At 40.5% G+C, this 18123-nt stretch overlaps 1 protein-coding gene across 16 annotated transcripts in view; it reads left to right on the plus strand.

Moving 5' to 3' along the window:
* The window catches only part of NFIA (nuclear factor I A), a 368371-nt gene that overhangs the window by 73055 nt on the left and 277193 nt on the right, over positions 1-18123 (plus strand). The window lies entirely within an intron of this gene.

An 18123-nucleotide genomic window follows, 5' to 3' on the forward strand; every position in this document is an offset into this window, starting at 1 on the left:
TAAGCACTTAGAATAATGGCAATAGAGGAAGGGGGGGGGAAGGGCGTATTATTATTATCAAATTAAGTAATGGATGGGCAGTGATATTTTATTTATTAAAGCTCATCTGAGTACCATTGGAAACAGAGTATGTTGGTTCTGAAGTGCACAGATTAGAAAGGAATGTTGAGTTTGGAAACGTGGCAGCCCGAAGCACTGTGTATGGTTTAAATTAAACCTTTTTTTGGAAAGCAGAATAGCTCTAGGCCACATTTAAGGGAAAAGCTACAGCAGGGTGAGCTGGCTGTGGTTTTTCTTTTACTCTGTAACCGGCCCACTTTCCCTTGTTTTAACACAGAAAAAAGACTTTGGACTCCTTCAGACCAACCACATAGCTTCTCTGCTGACCACAAAAAGGAAGTTTGGCGTAGAAGCCATAGGATTAATACCCACTGTCTCTTAACCCAACAGAGTGTGAAAACTTTTATAAGAGATTTCTCTGGGCAGACTGACACTGTGGTTGGACTTTAAACATTTTAAATCAAGAACAACTTTGAATTGCATTATGCCACAGTGCTCTGTAAATTGTTACGTGCGATCCCACTGTTAAAAGTTATTTACACGAATCCCCAGGTTTCAGAGGGATAAACCACTAACAGCTTTTTGTATCTTATAAAGAAATACAAGGAGAATTAAAGGTATGCCCATGCCAAATTATCTCAGAGAGAGTAGGTAGATCACAGTCAATCAGATTTTATTGTTCTTAAGCAAATGGAAACAATTGGCTCTTGGCAGAAAAGCCTTTTCATCTTTGGAAATAATAAGATTAAGATTGTGGATTCTATTAATCACTTGATCAACTTTATTAATTCATCACATGATTTTTAAACTAGGGAAGAAACCTTCCTTTTAATAGATTCGCGTCTTTCTAAAATAATTTTTACAGTGCAGCGGTGTTATTTAATATGCTGACCTACTCAGCTATTATAAATGGTTGTTTGTGTGCCCTGAGCATTAATTTTAATGATTGGATTCTTACTACCCTGATTAACTAATTATGTGTTTTCACAAAGCAACTCTGAAATTACCAAAAACCAAAACCAAACCAAAGCAAAACCCTTGTGTGTTTGTATTTATATTGACTCATTTGAATGCCTAGGATTGATATATTTTTTTAAAAAACCATTTGAATTTACATTTTGCCATGCTGAAGCAAGCAGCTTTTCACAGGTGCACTGTATCAGCATTCTGGTTTCTGTTCAACAAAGAATCTCAATCGAAAGAATTGATTTGAAAAGTTGAAGGAAAAACCTGCATACATGTTTCAAAACTGTGGTCTTATGGTAACCGCTGAGTTACTTCTTGGTTGACTGTATGTCGCGAGAGAGGTTTATTTGCCATCATTAGAGAAACTGGTCTGTATAACACTTCCTGTATGTGAAGAAATGCAGTTGTCATCTTGCCTAGGTCATTAAAACAGTATTTAAATACTTCCAGTTGTGGGGGCGCCTGGGTGGCTCAGTCGTTAAGCGTCTGCCTTCGGCTCAGGTCATGATTCCAGGGTCCTGGGATCGAGCCCTGCATCAGGCTCCCTGCTCTGCGGGAAGCCTGCTTCTCCCTCTCCCACTCCCCCTGCTTGTGTTCCCTCTCTCGCTGTCTCTCTCTCTCTCTCTGTCAAATAAATAAATAAAAATCTTAAAAAAAAAAAAATCTATAAATACTTCCAGTTGTGAGGAGCCTTGCATTTAGTGTGGTTATTTTCCCAGGTGTCTTAGGAGCAGCTGTATTGTGCTTTTCTGAACTTGAGTTGAAGAATGTGGGAAAAAAATGGTGTACTTTCTGGGTAAAGTATTTTAGCCACCCCGGAGTAGATGCGTTGCATCTTGATCTTTTTTCATCTTGGTAGAATTATACTGTAACTAATTGAATCCATTGATCACTGTCTCGTTTTTTTTCCATCTTCTTCTCAGAGGATTCATTTCATAGGGGTCTATACATCAGTCAAGAAAATGACTACAGAGGAATTACCTAGACTGGTAATCAGGTAATTTAACCTGGTTTAGTATATTTTTTTACGGGTAAACACAGCAAGTGCCCTTTACCTGGTGAGAGTTAACTTCTTATCTGGTAAGAGTTACCTGGTAAGAGTTAACTTCTTAATTAGGTTATGTTGGAAAACAAGTCAGACTATGACACTGAGCGGTACTTTTCAGAGAGAGAGAGAAGGAGGGGAGAGAAAGCATTGATTTTGGAATTAGTTGACCTGGTTTTCAGGCCTCTCTGTACCAAGAACCATATGAATGCATATGAATCAACTGAGGATTCTGTTAAGCTGCAGATTGGGACTCAGCAGGTCTGTGGTGCAGCCTGAGATTCTGCCCTGCTAATGGGCTTCCTGCGACGTCCACCCTGTAGGGCCCCAGACCCCACCCTGCATAGCGGTGATCCTTTCAGGCACTTGCTGAACTTGGTGGCTTTCGATCTACCGTTTAACAACTCTGCATCTCAGTTTCCTAATCTCTAAAATAGGGATGTTAATCTTTGCTCCACCTACCTCATTAGGCTGTTATGAGACTCCAATGAGATAATGTAGATGAAATTTCCAAAGGCTACATACGTCTAAGACACCAAGGATCTTTGTTTATAGATAGAGACATTCTTGGCATACCTTTCATCGGATCCGTGTGAGCCTCGTTCTTTGATGGGAAGCGTCCTGAACTGTGAGATAGGGGAGAGTGACTGGAGTCCTCTCTTCCCTCGTCCACTCAGTGCCTTGGCCAGATCACTCCACCCTCCTGGTCCCTTGCTGCCTCCTCTTTAAAATAAGGGCTGGACCTGGATTAGTGGGTCTCCAAGTGTGGTCGCAAGTCCAGTGGCCCCAGCATCACTTCACAACTTGCTAGAAGAGAGGATGTCTAGTCCCTTCTGAGACCTAGTAAATCCGAAATTCTGGGGGTGGGGCCCAGCAATCTGTTGTTTAACAAGTAGTTTGGGTGATTCTGATGCATGCTACATTTTGAGAACCACTCTGAAGTGTCATCCAACTTTGAAATGGGGTTTTGAAGCATCCTCTTGATAGTTTCAGCCATGGGAATGCCTTCTTGTGTGATCTAGAGAGTGTCCTGTCTCATAGGCAGAGACGAATTAAGAGTTGCATATTCTCCAGAGGTGCCCGCTGAGCATGTGGAAGGAGGAATGAACATCTGGGGGTTTAAGCCTTGCCTCCCTGGAGGTCAGAACAGATTATAACTGCACTGGCCTCCACCTTCCTAGCTTAGCCCAGCTTTAGGACTGCTTTAGCGGCCGTGACAGGGGATTAAGCCTGAGCAGAGCATGCAGGCCTAGGAGTGCTCTCCCATTCTCTTTACCCTCCAGTTCCCCTGATGGTTGTCAGCATGATGCAGCACGAGCTCACATTTTCCAGACTTTTTAGGCACTTTCACAAAGATGATCACAATCTGTTTGCAGAGGGTAGATTGGCATGAGATGAGGAGAACTGAGAAAATAAAATACATCTTTTTCTTAAAGTCACTTACAGTCAGACTTCGTATACCTATGGCTTTGTTTTTCTGTTTTTATATTTGGGAAGACATCTGATAACTAGGGGGAAAAAAAAAAAAGCACAGCCAGCCTCCAGTCGTCCAAAGTAGATTTTATCTAGTTCAAGCACTAAAGCGCGTGATCTTATGCTAGGAAAAGACCATCAGTGAAGTCTAACTCTTATCCAAGTCTGATTTTTCATTCCAGAGCAGCAAATAAAGTCATAATGGGCAGCTGCTTGCATGTGGAAAGTGGAAACGAACAAGAGGTGGTTAGCAGGCAGCTCGAACAGTGAGCAAAGACATGGAGATACTGTCAAAGTAGAGTAGATATGAGATGGAGATGGTTAGTAGCTTGAGATCCTCTCTACAGATATACACATATGTATATGTATATGTGTGTGCAATATAAAAATAAATATTGATAGTACATATATATGTGTATATGTATGCATATATAGAAATATACAGTACATGTGTGTATGCATATATAAATACATATACAGGTGTCCATATATGAATATATATTTATTTACATATCCATATTTATTTATTTATTTATTTATTTTTAAAGATTTTATTTATTTGACAGAGAAAGACACAGCGAGAGAGGGAACACAAGCAGAGGGAGTGGCAGAGGGAGAAGCAGGCTTTCCGAGGAGCAGGGAGCCCGATGTGGGGCTCGATCCCAGGACCCTGGGATCATGACCTGAGCCGAAGGCAGATGCTTAACGACTGAGCCACCCAGGCGCCCCCATATTTATTTTTTTATATGTGTGCACACACACATATCCCGTGTACTAATATTCCCAAGTAATTTTTGGGGGTGTTAGCAGTAATAGAATACTTTCGTGTAACTCATGTTCTTAATGATATCTTTAGGAAAAGATCAAATTATGTTTCTGTATATATAAGGAGATTAGTTACAATTTATAGGTAAATGTGAGTACATTTGCAAATTTGTAAAATCATGGACAGCTGTAGTTATGAAGGACCTTATAGATCGCTTTATCCAGTGGTTTCTGATTTTTTTTCCTTTTTTTTTTTTGAGAGAGAGTGTAAGTGGGGTGGGGAGGGGCAGAGGGAGAGGGAGAGAGAGAATTCTTAGCAGGCTCCATGCCCAGTGTGGAGCCCAGTACGGGGCTTGATCTCACGACCCTGAGATCATGACCTGAGCTGAAATCAAGAGTCAGATGCTTAACTGACTGAGCCACCCAGGCACCCCCAGATTTTCTTTAAATAGGGATCTTCAGAACCAAATTCATGGGAAAGCTAAATATATATATATACACATACATACACACACACACACATATATATATACACACATATATAAGAAAAAGTAAAAAAGTGTGGGGGTCCTGGATCCCTGTTAGCTTGGCCCATCTATCCTTTCTTCTTAAAGCAACCCCCAGCTGGAATTGATCCCTAGAGCAAGGAATCACCTAGGAAACCCCTTATAAAGAGATTATGATTCTGTAGGTCTGGGGTGGGGCCTAAGACTCTGCATTTTTAATAAACCCCTGAGGTGTTCAACATACACTGACCCTAATTGGAGTAGCAAGGCCCTGGGGGGATCTAGGCAGATCGTTTGAAAACCTTTGATGGGTGGACCTCTTCATTTTACCAATGTGAAGAAAGAGGCTTGGACTTAATAAAAGATTTGCCAGAAGCCACATGCCTTGTGAAGGTCTTCTGATCTCTGGTAAGATTCTGTCCCTCTGCATGGTTGTATCCTGACCCTTCCTGCTGGATGAGGTATCTCAGTGCCGGGGTTCCACTGGCACCCCCAGGCCCTCCCAAACTTAGTTTATCACTATAGATGATGCTGGGAATTTGTTCCCTTCCAGCCCACTCTCTGCCCCATGGAAAAATAGGACTTTGAATCAAACCCCATTTAGGGTGGAACATTCTGATTAGCCAGTAAGGGCCGTTGGGCTAATCTCTGTGGTGTCTGCTGCCACAGCAGAATGGATAAGCAGTTCTCAGTGCCCCCCGCCCCCCGCATAATCTATAAAACTCTTTCAACCTTTTTTTTTTTTGCATGATGTCTAGTGTTTGCAAATGGAAAATGGCTGAGGAAAAACAGAGTGAAAGTTTGTATAAAATATTTATACCTTAAAGATCTTTTATCTTGTGTCATTCAAGAGATAGAGAAGGGAAAAATGTATTGGGAGTACATTATCAAGAGTACATTATAAATTTAAATCTCAGATTGAATAATACCAGCTGCTAATGTGTGGAGCTTTAGAAATGAGTCACTTTTGAATCTTGAGAATTTACTGTACCAGGTCAGTTACACTTAAGAAGGAAGTGCCTCTTGAAAAAAAAAATCCTATACAGCAATCAAGACTTATACTAGTGGGTATTAAAAATCAAATATTTGACATAATGTTCATGTTAGGATGTAGTTACATAGGAGTGAGATGTAGACTCTGAAAAATCTTACTGAATATTTCTCAAAAAAGTCAGATATTTTTGGATTTCTTTGTGATGCAATATAACCTGTGGTTAAATAGTATGTCTTAGAGTCAGAAAGACTGAGATTCAAATTTTCCTTCCACTGCTTGTTAGCTGTGTGATTTTGGAACGGTTACTTTCTCTGAGACTCACTTTCTTTATTTTTAAAATAAAGTTACTAGTACTTGCCTGATATCTTCTTTTCAAGATTAAGTGGCAAGGAATTTGCAAAGCACTTAGCACACTGCCTAGACTCTCATAAAAATCTCAGTAAATAGTGGGTATTATTACCATCATTATCACTATCATATTGTCTTTAGCCCTGACCAGTAATATACAGCCCTCTGGTGACATAGTATCTTTCCTCCTCTCTGTATAAGTGTGTTAGGAAAGCAAAACCAAAAATGGTGTGCCTACTGAAAAAGTTTGTAGTCAGGAAAAGAAAATGTATAGTCTGACTATGACTGTCTATGCCAGGTATCTGGGTTCTAGGAGGCAAAAAAAATAAATATTTTGTTGGTTATAATAGTACTTTGTTTTTGTAGTGCATGGTATATATTTATGTATGCAGCGTGTAGGATCTCACATTCAGATGGCTGAAGCAGCCAACAGCCAACTAAAGGAGCGAAGTAGTCTCTGGACAGAGAGAACCCATTCCCATTGAAAGCCAGTGAGTCCTCTTGAAAGGCCCCTTAGCTCCAGGCGGTCGGTGTTGGGTGTTATGTGTCAACCTGGGCCCAATGTCCCAGTTCTTCTTTTTTTAAAGAATCCGGAAAGCCAGATTTTGCTATGAGTTAAAGAATGTTTTAAATAATGGCAGCCGGGTTCCGAGAAGGCTGTTGGCTGCAAGAAGCAAAAACCAGTAGTTGAAATAAAAATTAATGTTTCTTACCCAGCGGTGGGTGCAGAGGTGGTAGCTAGCAGTGGTTCTTCTGCTCACTCATACCAGTAAGAATCCAGGCACTTTCCATTTTTCTGTCCTGACATGTTTATTTGTTGACTTACAGTTTGTAATTCTTGTCATGTTACAGTTGCCATGTGTATGTTTAAGGCAGGAGGATGGAGGAGCTAGTTCACGCTAACCTAATTTGTTCCATTTATCAGAGAAGGAAGAACTTTTCCAGAAACTACACAGGTGGCATCTCTTTAGGATTCACTGGTTAAAACTGGATCACCTGCTGCAAGGAAATTCAGAGAAATGACTGGGCACCTTTCTAGTCCCTGTGGTGGTCAGTGATGAGGAGGTGGGAATGGCTGTGGTATTTGCCAGGGAACCGGGCCTGCCACAGAAATGAACTCAACAGGAAACCCAGAGGTAGGGCCTGGAGACCCTGCGACCTCTAGTACATATAAAAGTCTCCAGATTTGACCATTTATAAAGGAAAAGTATCACTTGGGGGAAGGCCAGTGCTTTATTTTTTAGTAAAGTGCCTTTGCATTATATGGGAAAAGTCATTGCTAATGATGAACAAACTGGCAAGGGAACATTAAATGAATTTATTTAATTCTTGGAGAAGTTTATTTAGAGTTTTAGTAGAAAAGTTAGAAAAGAACATACCACTTAATTTATTTCTGTATTACTGCATTACAATAAAATATCTAAGTTGACCCATACATATTTTCCTTTTTTAAAATTTATGAATAAGCTACTTTTTTTTTAAAGTACTTTTACTCTACAGTAAATCTGTTTTTAAGTCATTTGCCTCTGATTTTAATACCCTTTATTGGAAGGAAATCTTTTCTGTCTCTTTAATTTATCTGTATATTTAACTCCTCAAACACTGGGAGACTCTTCCAAAATGCTTTACAAAAAGCAGCCATTTCACGCTGATTAAAAGCATGTTGTATATGTATGTGTAGAGTTGAACTGCTACTAAGCCACGTATATATTTTAGTTAATTAAACTCAAGAATCATAGAAGTTTGAAGAACTCTTATTCATAGGGAAGCATGCACTAAAGGAAAACCATATCTGTTTGATTCCAGCCAGTCGACTCACCCGTAAAATTTTTTGCTTTACCTTTTTGCAGCTTATCACTAATTAGTTACTCTTTACTGTCCTTGACAAATTCTGCATCCACCACATGTATATAAACTGAGACAAAATATTTCTGCCAGTTTGATCCTGATCATTTCTTCTTAGGGTTATAAATTTGAGTTTTCATGATCTAGATGTTAATTAAAAAAAAAAATGTGGAAAAAAACAAAACCCAAACAAAATCAAAACAACAACTCTAGATAATCTAATCTGAAGGGTTACTCCTTGATATAGGAAGGTATGGTAGAGTGAATTGGCCACCTACTGAGTATCCCAGAAGCCTGGAGACCTTTACAACATTCATACAATTCCAATATATAATCACTTTGTCAGGCCCAGCAAGTTAGCAAAATCTCTCATAATGCTGGGATAATTAAATATTTCAGTAACCATAAGCTACAAGGTAAAAGGCTAAACTGTTTTTTATTAGGGAAACTATGCTGAGACAATCTTTATGAATTATTGAAGGAGGTAAGTAGATATGTGAACTAATCCACTACCTAAATAATCTATGTAGCATTAAAAATAAAATATTGTCCAGATTCCGTATCACAGTCTACTTTAGAGTGGAGTTGTAACGAGGGACTCTTTTAGAGACAAGGAGGACAGGGGAGTTGTTTGTATGGGAAAATATCGTGTGTTTCCATTCAGTATGGACCCATAGCATGAGAGGGGTTGTGCCAGATGCATCCAACTTGTCCCTTCATCCTCATAGTAATTTCATAAATTACGTATTGTGACCCCGTTGCCCTGAAAAGGATACCAAAACTCTGAGAACTGTAGTGACTGGGCAGAGGTATGACCGCACATTTTGGAGTTGACCTCTGAACCCAACTCTGTGTGTGTTCCAAATGCAGTCTCTTTCCCCTCCATCGGAGGATTCACCCACTTTGGGTGAGTGAGACGCAGAACAACAGATGGACTTAAATGTGGGTAAATAATGCACTTAACAAAGAAACAATCCAAACTATTTGTAGGATATGAACTCTTAGCTGCTCATTACAACTCACAAAAGAAACCTGAAAGTCTCTGTATAGGCTGTTGCTGGACCTGACCGTTGTCTGTCCCCTACAGTTAATTAATCAAAGAGTATTTGTTCAGCACTTCTTTGTGTGAAGATGGAAAGGAAATGTACTCGAACTTACGTCTTTTCCCATATGACTTTTCAAATGTTGCTATAGGGAGCAAAGTCCCCAGTAAAACCTGTTTAGGCAATGCATCCATCTGTATGTGGAAAGGAAGGGTAAGTGTATGCTCATGTAGGATGACAAACGGATCTGGAGGGTATTTTGGGAATGACGAGTAGAAGTTAGAATAAGTTTGCTTTGATCTAAATGAGGCGTGTTCTTAGAAGAGTCATTATGTTATTATTTCCTTGCTATTAAAATTTGCCATCTTGATGCTTGGTTATTCGCTGAAAGGAATGAAATATTTATTAAGGTCATATCACTGTTGCGTACAAAGGGAGCCATAGAGTGATTTTTATGCCATGCTTTTTGGTAGCGATGTTTCTGCTGTGTTGCATCAACGTCTGTAGATCTTATTGATTATAATTAAGTCAGTCTGCATTGTCTCTAAGAATTTTACATGGGTTTTAAAATCAATCCTTCATGTATTCATGTGAAATAATTTGAAAAAGGATCTCAGTGGAAGGGACAAATCTGCAATTATTAATCTTGTTATTTCTGTAAGCCAGAAATGGTGTTATTTCCCATTAAAACATTTGCAGGTTTTAGGTGTTATGATCCTTTTCGTTTTCTTTTAATTTTATTTCCTCTACCTCCAGTCTTTCAAAAGCATGTCATAGCTTATCTTTATCTCCAGTAGATTTCTGGGTGTGCCTGGAAAACCCCCTAGCTCAAATCTTAAAGGTTATTTTAAATTCCAATATTGGATGCCCTCCACATACACAGATTTTAATGTAAAGTTAATAAGGTATGAAGATTTCATGCCAATTGATACCTTTGATTTATGTGATAGATCAGACAAAAGACTATGGAAGTGTTAATGGGTCTGGGCTATGATCAGAGGAACATTATCAGGGCTTTTTACTAAAAGACTCCTGTGTTACCTTATGTATACACGTTTAAGCCAAGTTTGACAAATACATTTATGTTAAATACTGGGGCTTCAACAGTCATACAAACCTGTGGAGTGAACTCATACTGATAGATGTAAGGTCGTAACCAATCATGCAAATGCCAACTGCAAGACCTATAACAATTAGTGCTTTTGTTGAAGTTCAAGAATTGAGTTATATTTATATTACTGTTCTGTAGCAAACGGATTTCAGGTACTTCTACTTCTGCTCAAGTGCTCTGTCTCTGTGTGTGCATGTATATTATGGGTATATTTCGAGAGAGAGAGATGAAGTGATAATAGTTTTTGACACAAAAAATACCGAAGTAAATTGCACTTTTATTTTTATGTTGAAGAAAGATTATATAAAAATAAAAGCACATTATTTATAACATAAACTCAAAGTAAATATACAGCTGGGTGAGCCTTAAAAAAAATTTTTTTTTGAGATCCCTTTAAGGAATCTTAAGTTTTAGCTTCCCAAACTGGAGATATATGGAGATTATGGACACTAGCATTTTCGGTGGATATGATTCTTGAAGATAATTAATGAAAACTTCTCCTGGTATATTTCTTTAAAATGACATTATGCTTGTGTTATCCTAGGACTGTTTCATGCCTTTGGGATGGAGGTTACATGTCTCTTTCATATAAACCCTGTCACAGTCTTGGTGTTTTCCTATAAGCTTATAGCTTTGATCACAGGTTTTTGAAAGCTTAATTATGAATGACTGTTAAATATTTTTCTTTCCCCCAATTATCAGCATTTTCCTTTTTTTGCAGCAAGACTTGCTTCCTCTGCTTATGGAAGGCCCCAAGCTTGTTTAGAAAACAAAGTCTGTCTTATCATAATTTCATTGGAGACAAGATGTGGCTACATAAAACAAAGAACAGACCTGTGAATCTTTTGCTCCTCCTATTGGGCCTCTGTTCATGGGAAGCCTGAATGGATAAAATAGCAACTTATTAAACTTAGCCCTGACTCCGTTTAATTACAAAATTGAGTTGATTCCTCCTGAAAGAAAAAAAAAAAAGTAATTTTAGTGGATCTGGATGGCTTCTAGATAAATACTACAAGTTTTTTTTTTTTTTTTCCCCCTGCTGCTGCAAGCTTAAAAAGCAACATAGACAGTCTGAAGCCTGGTTTTTCCAACTGTGTAACAAGCACAGAATAGAGATTCTAAATATGTATTTCCCCCGTCCCTGTCCCCTAATCTGTTCTGTGTTCCAGTCAATTTGATTATTTGCTGTTTGTTTCCAGGACACTTTTCACATGGTGGTCTTTCAGTCCCTCCAGGAATACCCTTCTTCTTACCCTCACTTCTCCGTTTAAAGGAAAGCTCAGTCTGCATTGTAAATTCTTCCTGAGGTCTCTACAGGCTCCCCAGCTTTCCCTTTTGGAAAGGGGTCCATGCTTTCCAGTGCAATTACCTTACCTACTTTGTGGTTGGCTCTGCAGTATTCTTTTTCTGCCGTGTATTTAGTAGTGTTCAGTGGTCAACAGATATTTATTAGATGTTATATTACTTACTGGAGAAACCAAAAGGTTTAAAAAAACATGGCTTGGGATGTTAATAACCTCTTGGTCTTTACTCTTCCCAGCTTGGCTCTGAATTTCCAGTGGGTAGAAACAGTCTCGTGATTCTTCGGTATTCTCCACAAATCTTGGCTTCTTGCACATAGTAACTCCTAGATAATTGTTCGTCTAGTCAAATTAGTTGACTAAACCAGTTTTTTTCTTGATTGAATTTTAACAGCAAAAATTGGCTTTCCTCTTTGGGGTTTGAATAAAAGTAATGTTACTTATGCCATCTCCAATTATACTGTGATCTTTCTGTGGCATATACAGGAAGACTTTCCCACTGCCCCTGCCATGTACTCTTAGATGTTTGCTGTTTATCTTGGCTTGGTAACAGCTAGCATTGGCCAGGCAATCCCAAGTTTTACTGAGTACCAGTAGGTACTAGTTGGCCTCTTTGTCCGGCCCCACAGGGCTACCCTGGGGATCCTTATGCAGAGAGAACTGTCTGACTACAGCTCCTGGATATCATCAGCTGTAGCTTTCATCAGGTTCCCAAAGGCATCCATGACACAACAGAGAATAAGTGAATGAGTAAGTTCACACTTGTCTCCCTGAAGGACCAAAAATGTAGGTGGCATTTGGACAGGCTCATGGTCACTCTGATCCATAGCAATCTATCAGAATTTCCTTTCCCCTGTCTGGGGGAGGAGGAACGCCTGTAAATGTGGGGAGATAGTAAAACTAAAGATGACCTCCATGGAGCTGTAGGGATCTTGGGCACATTATGGCTAAGACGTACATTGCTAGGGTAGCCCCAGAAACCCAGCTTGCTAGTAAACGGTCTGTGAAAGTAGCTTACAGCCTGACTGTAGCATTTGGCATTTTCCTATAGTCCAGCCAGTGTAGGATTTCTGTATGTTTAGGACTGTAACCTCACCTGAACTCTTACCTGGGAATATGCTCCCCTTCCCCTGCTGCTCCCCAACCCCTTTCTGCCATCTAAATGACAAAATAATGTTGGAACTCTCCTGCAAAATGCTGTTCTTCGCTGAGTGTAATGGGAAGTATTACTTCTTTACTTTGGAACTTCAGAAGATGGTCTGAGCTGAGCAAAAATTAATATCACTGCCTTTCTAACGGCTGGACACTTATCACCACCCTGTGCCAACATCAGTGATGGTGCACCCGCAAATGTGTTTGGTCTTGATAAGCTTCTAAAGAAGCAGACTTTGTTTGCTTGTTTGTTTGTTTTAAATAGCTACTGGACTCTGTTTCAGTTTCACTTAAAAAAGAAGAGAGAGAGAGAGAGAGAAAATTATTTCCTAAATAGAAAAGGACAGAAAGTTTACAGAAAATAATGCCTCAGCTACTAACACAGCGTTTGCCTTTGCTCTAGGGTGTGTGTGTGTGGGGGGGGGGGGTTTGCACATGCACACGCACATGTGGCTACTTGAGCTCATACTTAGTCTAAGCCTTTGAATGGATACCAGATTGGCCGTGTAACATTGGAAGATCTATTTACTCTCTCAGTTTCTTTTATTCCCAATCTTTTATCAAATACTGTTTATTATGTTCTCTGAGATGTTAAATAAAAGGGACTGTGGAAAAATTCTAAAATGCTAAATTTATTCTAGGCTGAAAGTATTACAATAGGATGATGCTGTTTAACCCATCTACTTGAAATAGGAAGCCAAGCACATGGAAATGTGATATATTTAAGAGGACATTTCTTAGAAGAAAAAAAAAATGTTTGATGTTCTTTCTAGACTGACATTATTCGTTGTATTTTTATTTTAAGCATAATTTGAAAATATTTTGAAAGTAACTATAGTGACATTTCTTCTCTGGTTGAGCCAAAGGATAATAAGAGATAAATGTTATCTGTAATGCAGGCTACATTGAATCATTAAAGCCCCATCTTTGTTAAAACATTGAATATCGGATTTGGGAGGAGGAGGAGTTGCTTATTTAGGAAAGATTTTTTTTGTCGGTTGCTTAAAGAAATGAAGGAAGTACCCTGCTGATCTAATCTGAGAAGGCATAAGAGAATCCACCTCTCTACGGCCACCATACCCACAGTCCTGTGTTTGTATGGGTATGGATGTGATGTGTGCTTTTGTGGGGGAAAGAGAACACTGGAGTAGGTTCATATACCCTTAATTCTAAGCTGCTATACCCCTTAGGATCGGTGTGCTCTACTGGAGACAGCAACATGTGATCCTTGAAAAAGGGGGATTTCCTTTGCACCCCCTAGGGGTTCCTAGGGGCTGATGCAAAGGGTAATTTCAAAGGATTTACCTTAGGAGCTTCGTCACTGAGTGCAGAGAAAGGAATTTCTATGATGATTCCAAACTTAGCATAAATGCTGGGGAAGAATCCATAGAGCTCCAAGGACTTCAACCTCCAAGGGAGAAAAGCAGTAATTTATGGATCTCTCTAGAAATTATGGTTAGGTTCTTTTTCCTCTGAACCCAGTCTTCCTTAGTCATGTGACCGGAATTCAATTATCAGTGCCATAAATAATCTTGTGAATGGAAGCAGTGTGTTTGGCGGTGAATTTCTGCTTCCTAAAGAGAAAGGAACCTTTAGAAGTTATTAGAAATAATGCTGTACTAGCTATGATTCTGAAGGCAAATGGTCACAGAGGCACAGGACTGGGTCCCTGAAGACAGTGGGTTTTAGATGAGTCAGATATGTGCTGGTGACGGATGGCATGAAGATTGGATATGTTTTTTTTAAAATGCATATTTAAAGCAGGCTGTATTTAGAAGTTTATTTATAATTGGTTTTAGGATAAAGCCAGCCTGTTGATGCATAACGGAGTTGATCTTTTGGTTCCATTAGCATCCTTGAAATATTTAACAAGAAGCTGAGTTTAGCATGTGAGCTCTTTCAACCATTGTTGGAGATAAGGCAGTCCATGTTGGATAATTCTTGTTGTAAAACCAGCAGGCAAACCCCTTTGTTTTTCCATCCTGCCCCGTGCCCTGTGTTCTAGACTAGGGAAGGTCAGCTTTTTATAGTCCGAGGTCTGTATGCCTTTGAAAATAGCCATTCCCCTACCTATCCTCAGCTAGTAACAATTTATGTCCTGAAGATAGCAAAGAGTGCTGATTTAATTCATTTTACAACCAGTGTCCTTTCATGGGAGCGAGCAGGCTGGTAAAATTGTTTCAGGAACCAGAACATTTTTCTTGGTTATTTATAACATAACTTGACCATCCAGCTACACAGGGCTTCTTTCAATTGAGAAAGTCTATTGAATCCAAAAATAATAATCCTTTATATTTGTACAGTATTTTCAGTTTTATAAGGGACTCTTCACATCCATTCTCTCATTTGATTTTTCTGACAACTCTGTGAGGTAGAGAGGGCAGGTATTGTTACCTCCAAATTGCAGATGAGGAACCTGAAACCGAAGTGCTTGTGAATCCTGCCCAGGGTTTCACAACCAGTAAATGCCTGGGACTTGAGCCCCCTAGATTTTATTCTGGCTCAAAGGCCAGGGCTCTTTCAACTGTTTGTTTTGATACCCTTGGAAGGTGCATTGCTCATCTAGGAAAGAAAAATTGGCAGCTCTTGCTGAGGAACATGGAAGGCTGCTGGGAGGGACAGATCCGAGAGAGTCATACTGGCTAATAAGTAAAATGAGAAAAGATCAAGGGCGTCAAGGGACTTGACTTCTCTCCCTTGGTCCCTCCCTGCATGATCGTGGGCAAGTCACTTAACTTCTCCATGCCTGAGAATTCTCTTTTAATTTCTCCAAAGATGACAGTCTCTAACCTGCCCCAGCCATCCTGCATATCTGTGGTGAAGATGATGGAGAAGTAACATCTAGGAGGGTTCCTTGGAAAGATGCACATTAAAATATGAAAGGTGGTATCCGTTTGAGGCATGAGGTAGAGAAGCATCCATTTTGCATTTATAGAGCCCTCAAATCTACCCCTAAGGGAAGAGTAAGGGATTGCTTTGTCTTCAGTAAGTTCTTTACTCTTCGTGATTCTCCAGTGCTTTCTTTCTCTCACCTCTCTGGACAGGACTGTGAAGATGTTCCTAAGTATTTCCTGTGAGAGGTGAGAGAGGGCGTGCCATGGAAGGAACATCAGAGTATGGCCAGGTAGCCCAGCCCTATCACTCTGCAGCTGTGTGACCTTGGACAAGTGACTTCATTGCCCTCAGCCTGTTACTGCTCCTTCAGGCAGGGACCAGCGTGATACCTGAGGGGATTAAGTGAGGTAATGGATGCAAGGTGACCGGCTCTCAATACGCTCTCAATAAATATTATTCCATGTTAGGGAAAAGTGAATAGAGATTGATGATAGGGGGCAGAGCTGATGAGAGAAGGATGGAGAGAGGGATGGCTTGGGGACCTGGCCGTTTTCTCCACTTTAAACACTATTCGTTATATTATCTTTCAGCTTGCATTTTGTCTCACATCTTTTTTCCTCCCAGATGTGAGGTGTCTTAAAGGAAAAAGGCAGCTTTAGGAGGGGAAGGCATCGTGTAGATGCAGGAGTCCAGGGCTAAATGCCCTTACAGAAGTTCTGCCCTAGGTCTCTTCCCAGCCCTCCTCCAATTGGAAACACGTGCACTCTCAGCCAGCCCAGAGAGTTTGCCGAGCCCTTGGGGAGGTTGTACCCAGGCAGTGTTACCTGCTCCGGAAGTGACGAGATGGGGACACGTGATGCCGACACGTGATGCATAAGGTGGAGGGATTCTTTTCTTTCCCACGCGACCTGAGAATGAAATGGACTTTTCATGGAATGGGTTGGGAAATGCCACACTCCATTATGACTCCGGTGCAGGGATGGAGATAGGGTACTCCAGAGCTTTTAGAAGGATTTGTTGTCTCCAGTGGGGTAGGGAGATGAGAAAAGGAGAGTGAGCCAGGGGGCTGCCATTTGCACTGGAAACTGAGAAGGAAGGGGGTGTGTTTCTGGTCCCACAGGATCCCATAGGATCCACACGATCCCACACGATCCAGTGGGAGGGCAGGTTGGTTTGGTTCTGTCTGATAACCTTTGAGCGCCTCTGATGGACCATGCACTGTGGTAGGTGCCTTGGTTGTAAGAAGGGGAGGCACAGATCTTGTCTTTGAGAAGATGCGTTTGAGCCACATTTGATGGGGCTGAAGTTATGCCTTGAATTGTAAAAGTTAGGATTTTTGGACAAACTTTTGATAGGGTACCGATAAGAAATGATTTGTTCTTCTGAGGGGCGCCCTGTTGCACAGTGAGGAGTGCCCTCTGTAGCTAGAACAGGCTTGAAATATTGGTATTCTTGAAAATGTGGCTTCCTCCCTAGTGACAGTGTGAAGGGTTTCAAAAAAAATACATCTCAAGGCTTGGCCTTTATGGGTATTCACAGACTCATCGCCAAAACATTATTCATTCTTTGACTTCGAAACTAAGCCTTTCTGTGTCGTTTGTATATTTCAGGATGGTGTGAAATATCCTGTAACCACAGGATTGTTGTCCCACCTTCTGTGTGCCATGTGCTGTGTTAGGCATGCTCCTGTCATCGAGGAGCTCACTACCCAGCAAAGAGACAGAAAAGGGAGTCATAAAGCTTGTTCCGTGACGGACTTACATGCAGTCTTCAGGGCTGTCCCTGAAAGAAGTTTCCCCTGGCTTAGCTGGGGAGGCTGAGTGGGAGCTATGAGGCACAAAGGGCTATTGTGGGGAGGAGGGAGGAAGGGTAGCACACGTAAGATCACAGGGTATGTTCCAGCTCTTGTGGCTGGTTCAGCATGGAGCCAAAGGGGAAGGCAAGAGTTTGCTTGTGAAAGCTCATATGCCCTTCTAGGGCCTTTGGTTAACTGCCGTGACACCAAGAGCAGAAAGCTACCTAGAGGCTAGTAAAGGGCCACCACATGGGCCAGATTTCCACCTTCCCAGATACTAATTTTTTCCCCTTTTTAAATATTGCCACTGTTTTTGTTATAAATGTCATTGTTTCAAGGTGGATCATAAACTTTACAGGGTGAGGAGGGCAGGCATGAATTAGTGAGTGGTAACGGCCTTGAAATCTCCTTATTAAAGGAGTCCTACCAAGTTCCTTCTTTCATCTCAGTAGATATTTTATAAGATAGAAATGAAAGAGTGAATTTTTCTCCCTCCTAATTGCTTACTTTTATTTAAAGTTTTTTTCATATAAAATGTGCTGATATTAAAAATAACTTATTTCTTATAGTAAACAGGTAATATTATCTCTAGTATAGAAAACTATAGACGGGGCGCCTGGGTGGTTCAGTTGGTTAAGCATCTGCCTTCCGCTCAGGTCATGATCTCAGGGTCCTGGGATCGAACCCCATATCGGGCTTCCTGCTCGGTGGGGAGCCTGCTTCTCCCTCTCCTGCTCCCCCTGCTTGCCTTCCCTCTCTCGCTATGTCTGTCTCTGTCAGATAAATAAATAAAATCTTAAAAAAAAAAAAGAAAACCATAGATGAATATTAAAATTAATTCTGCCCCCTTTTTTTCATTTGTTCCTCCCTTTCTTCCTTCTATG

This window comes from Leptonychotes weddellii, chromosome 4 (assembly GCF_054177405.1).
Source record: "Leptonychotes weddellii isolate Sample4059 chromosome 4, ASM5417740v2, whole genome shotgun sequence".
Classification (NCBI taxonomy): domain Eukaryota; kingdom Metazoa; phylum Chordata; class Mammalia; order Carnivora; family Phocidae; genus Leptonychotes; species Leptonychotes weddellii.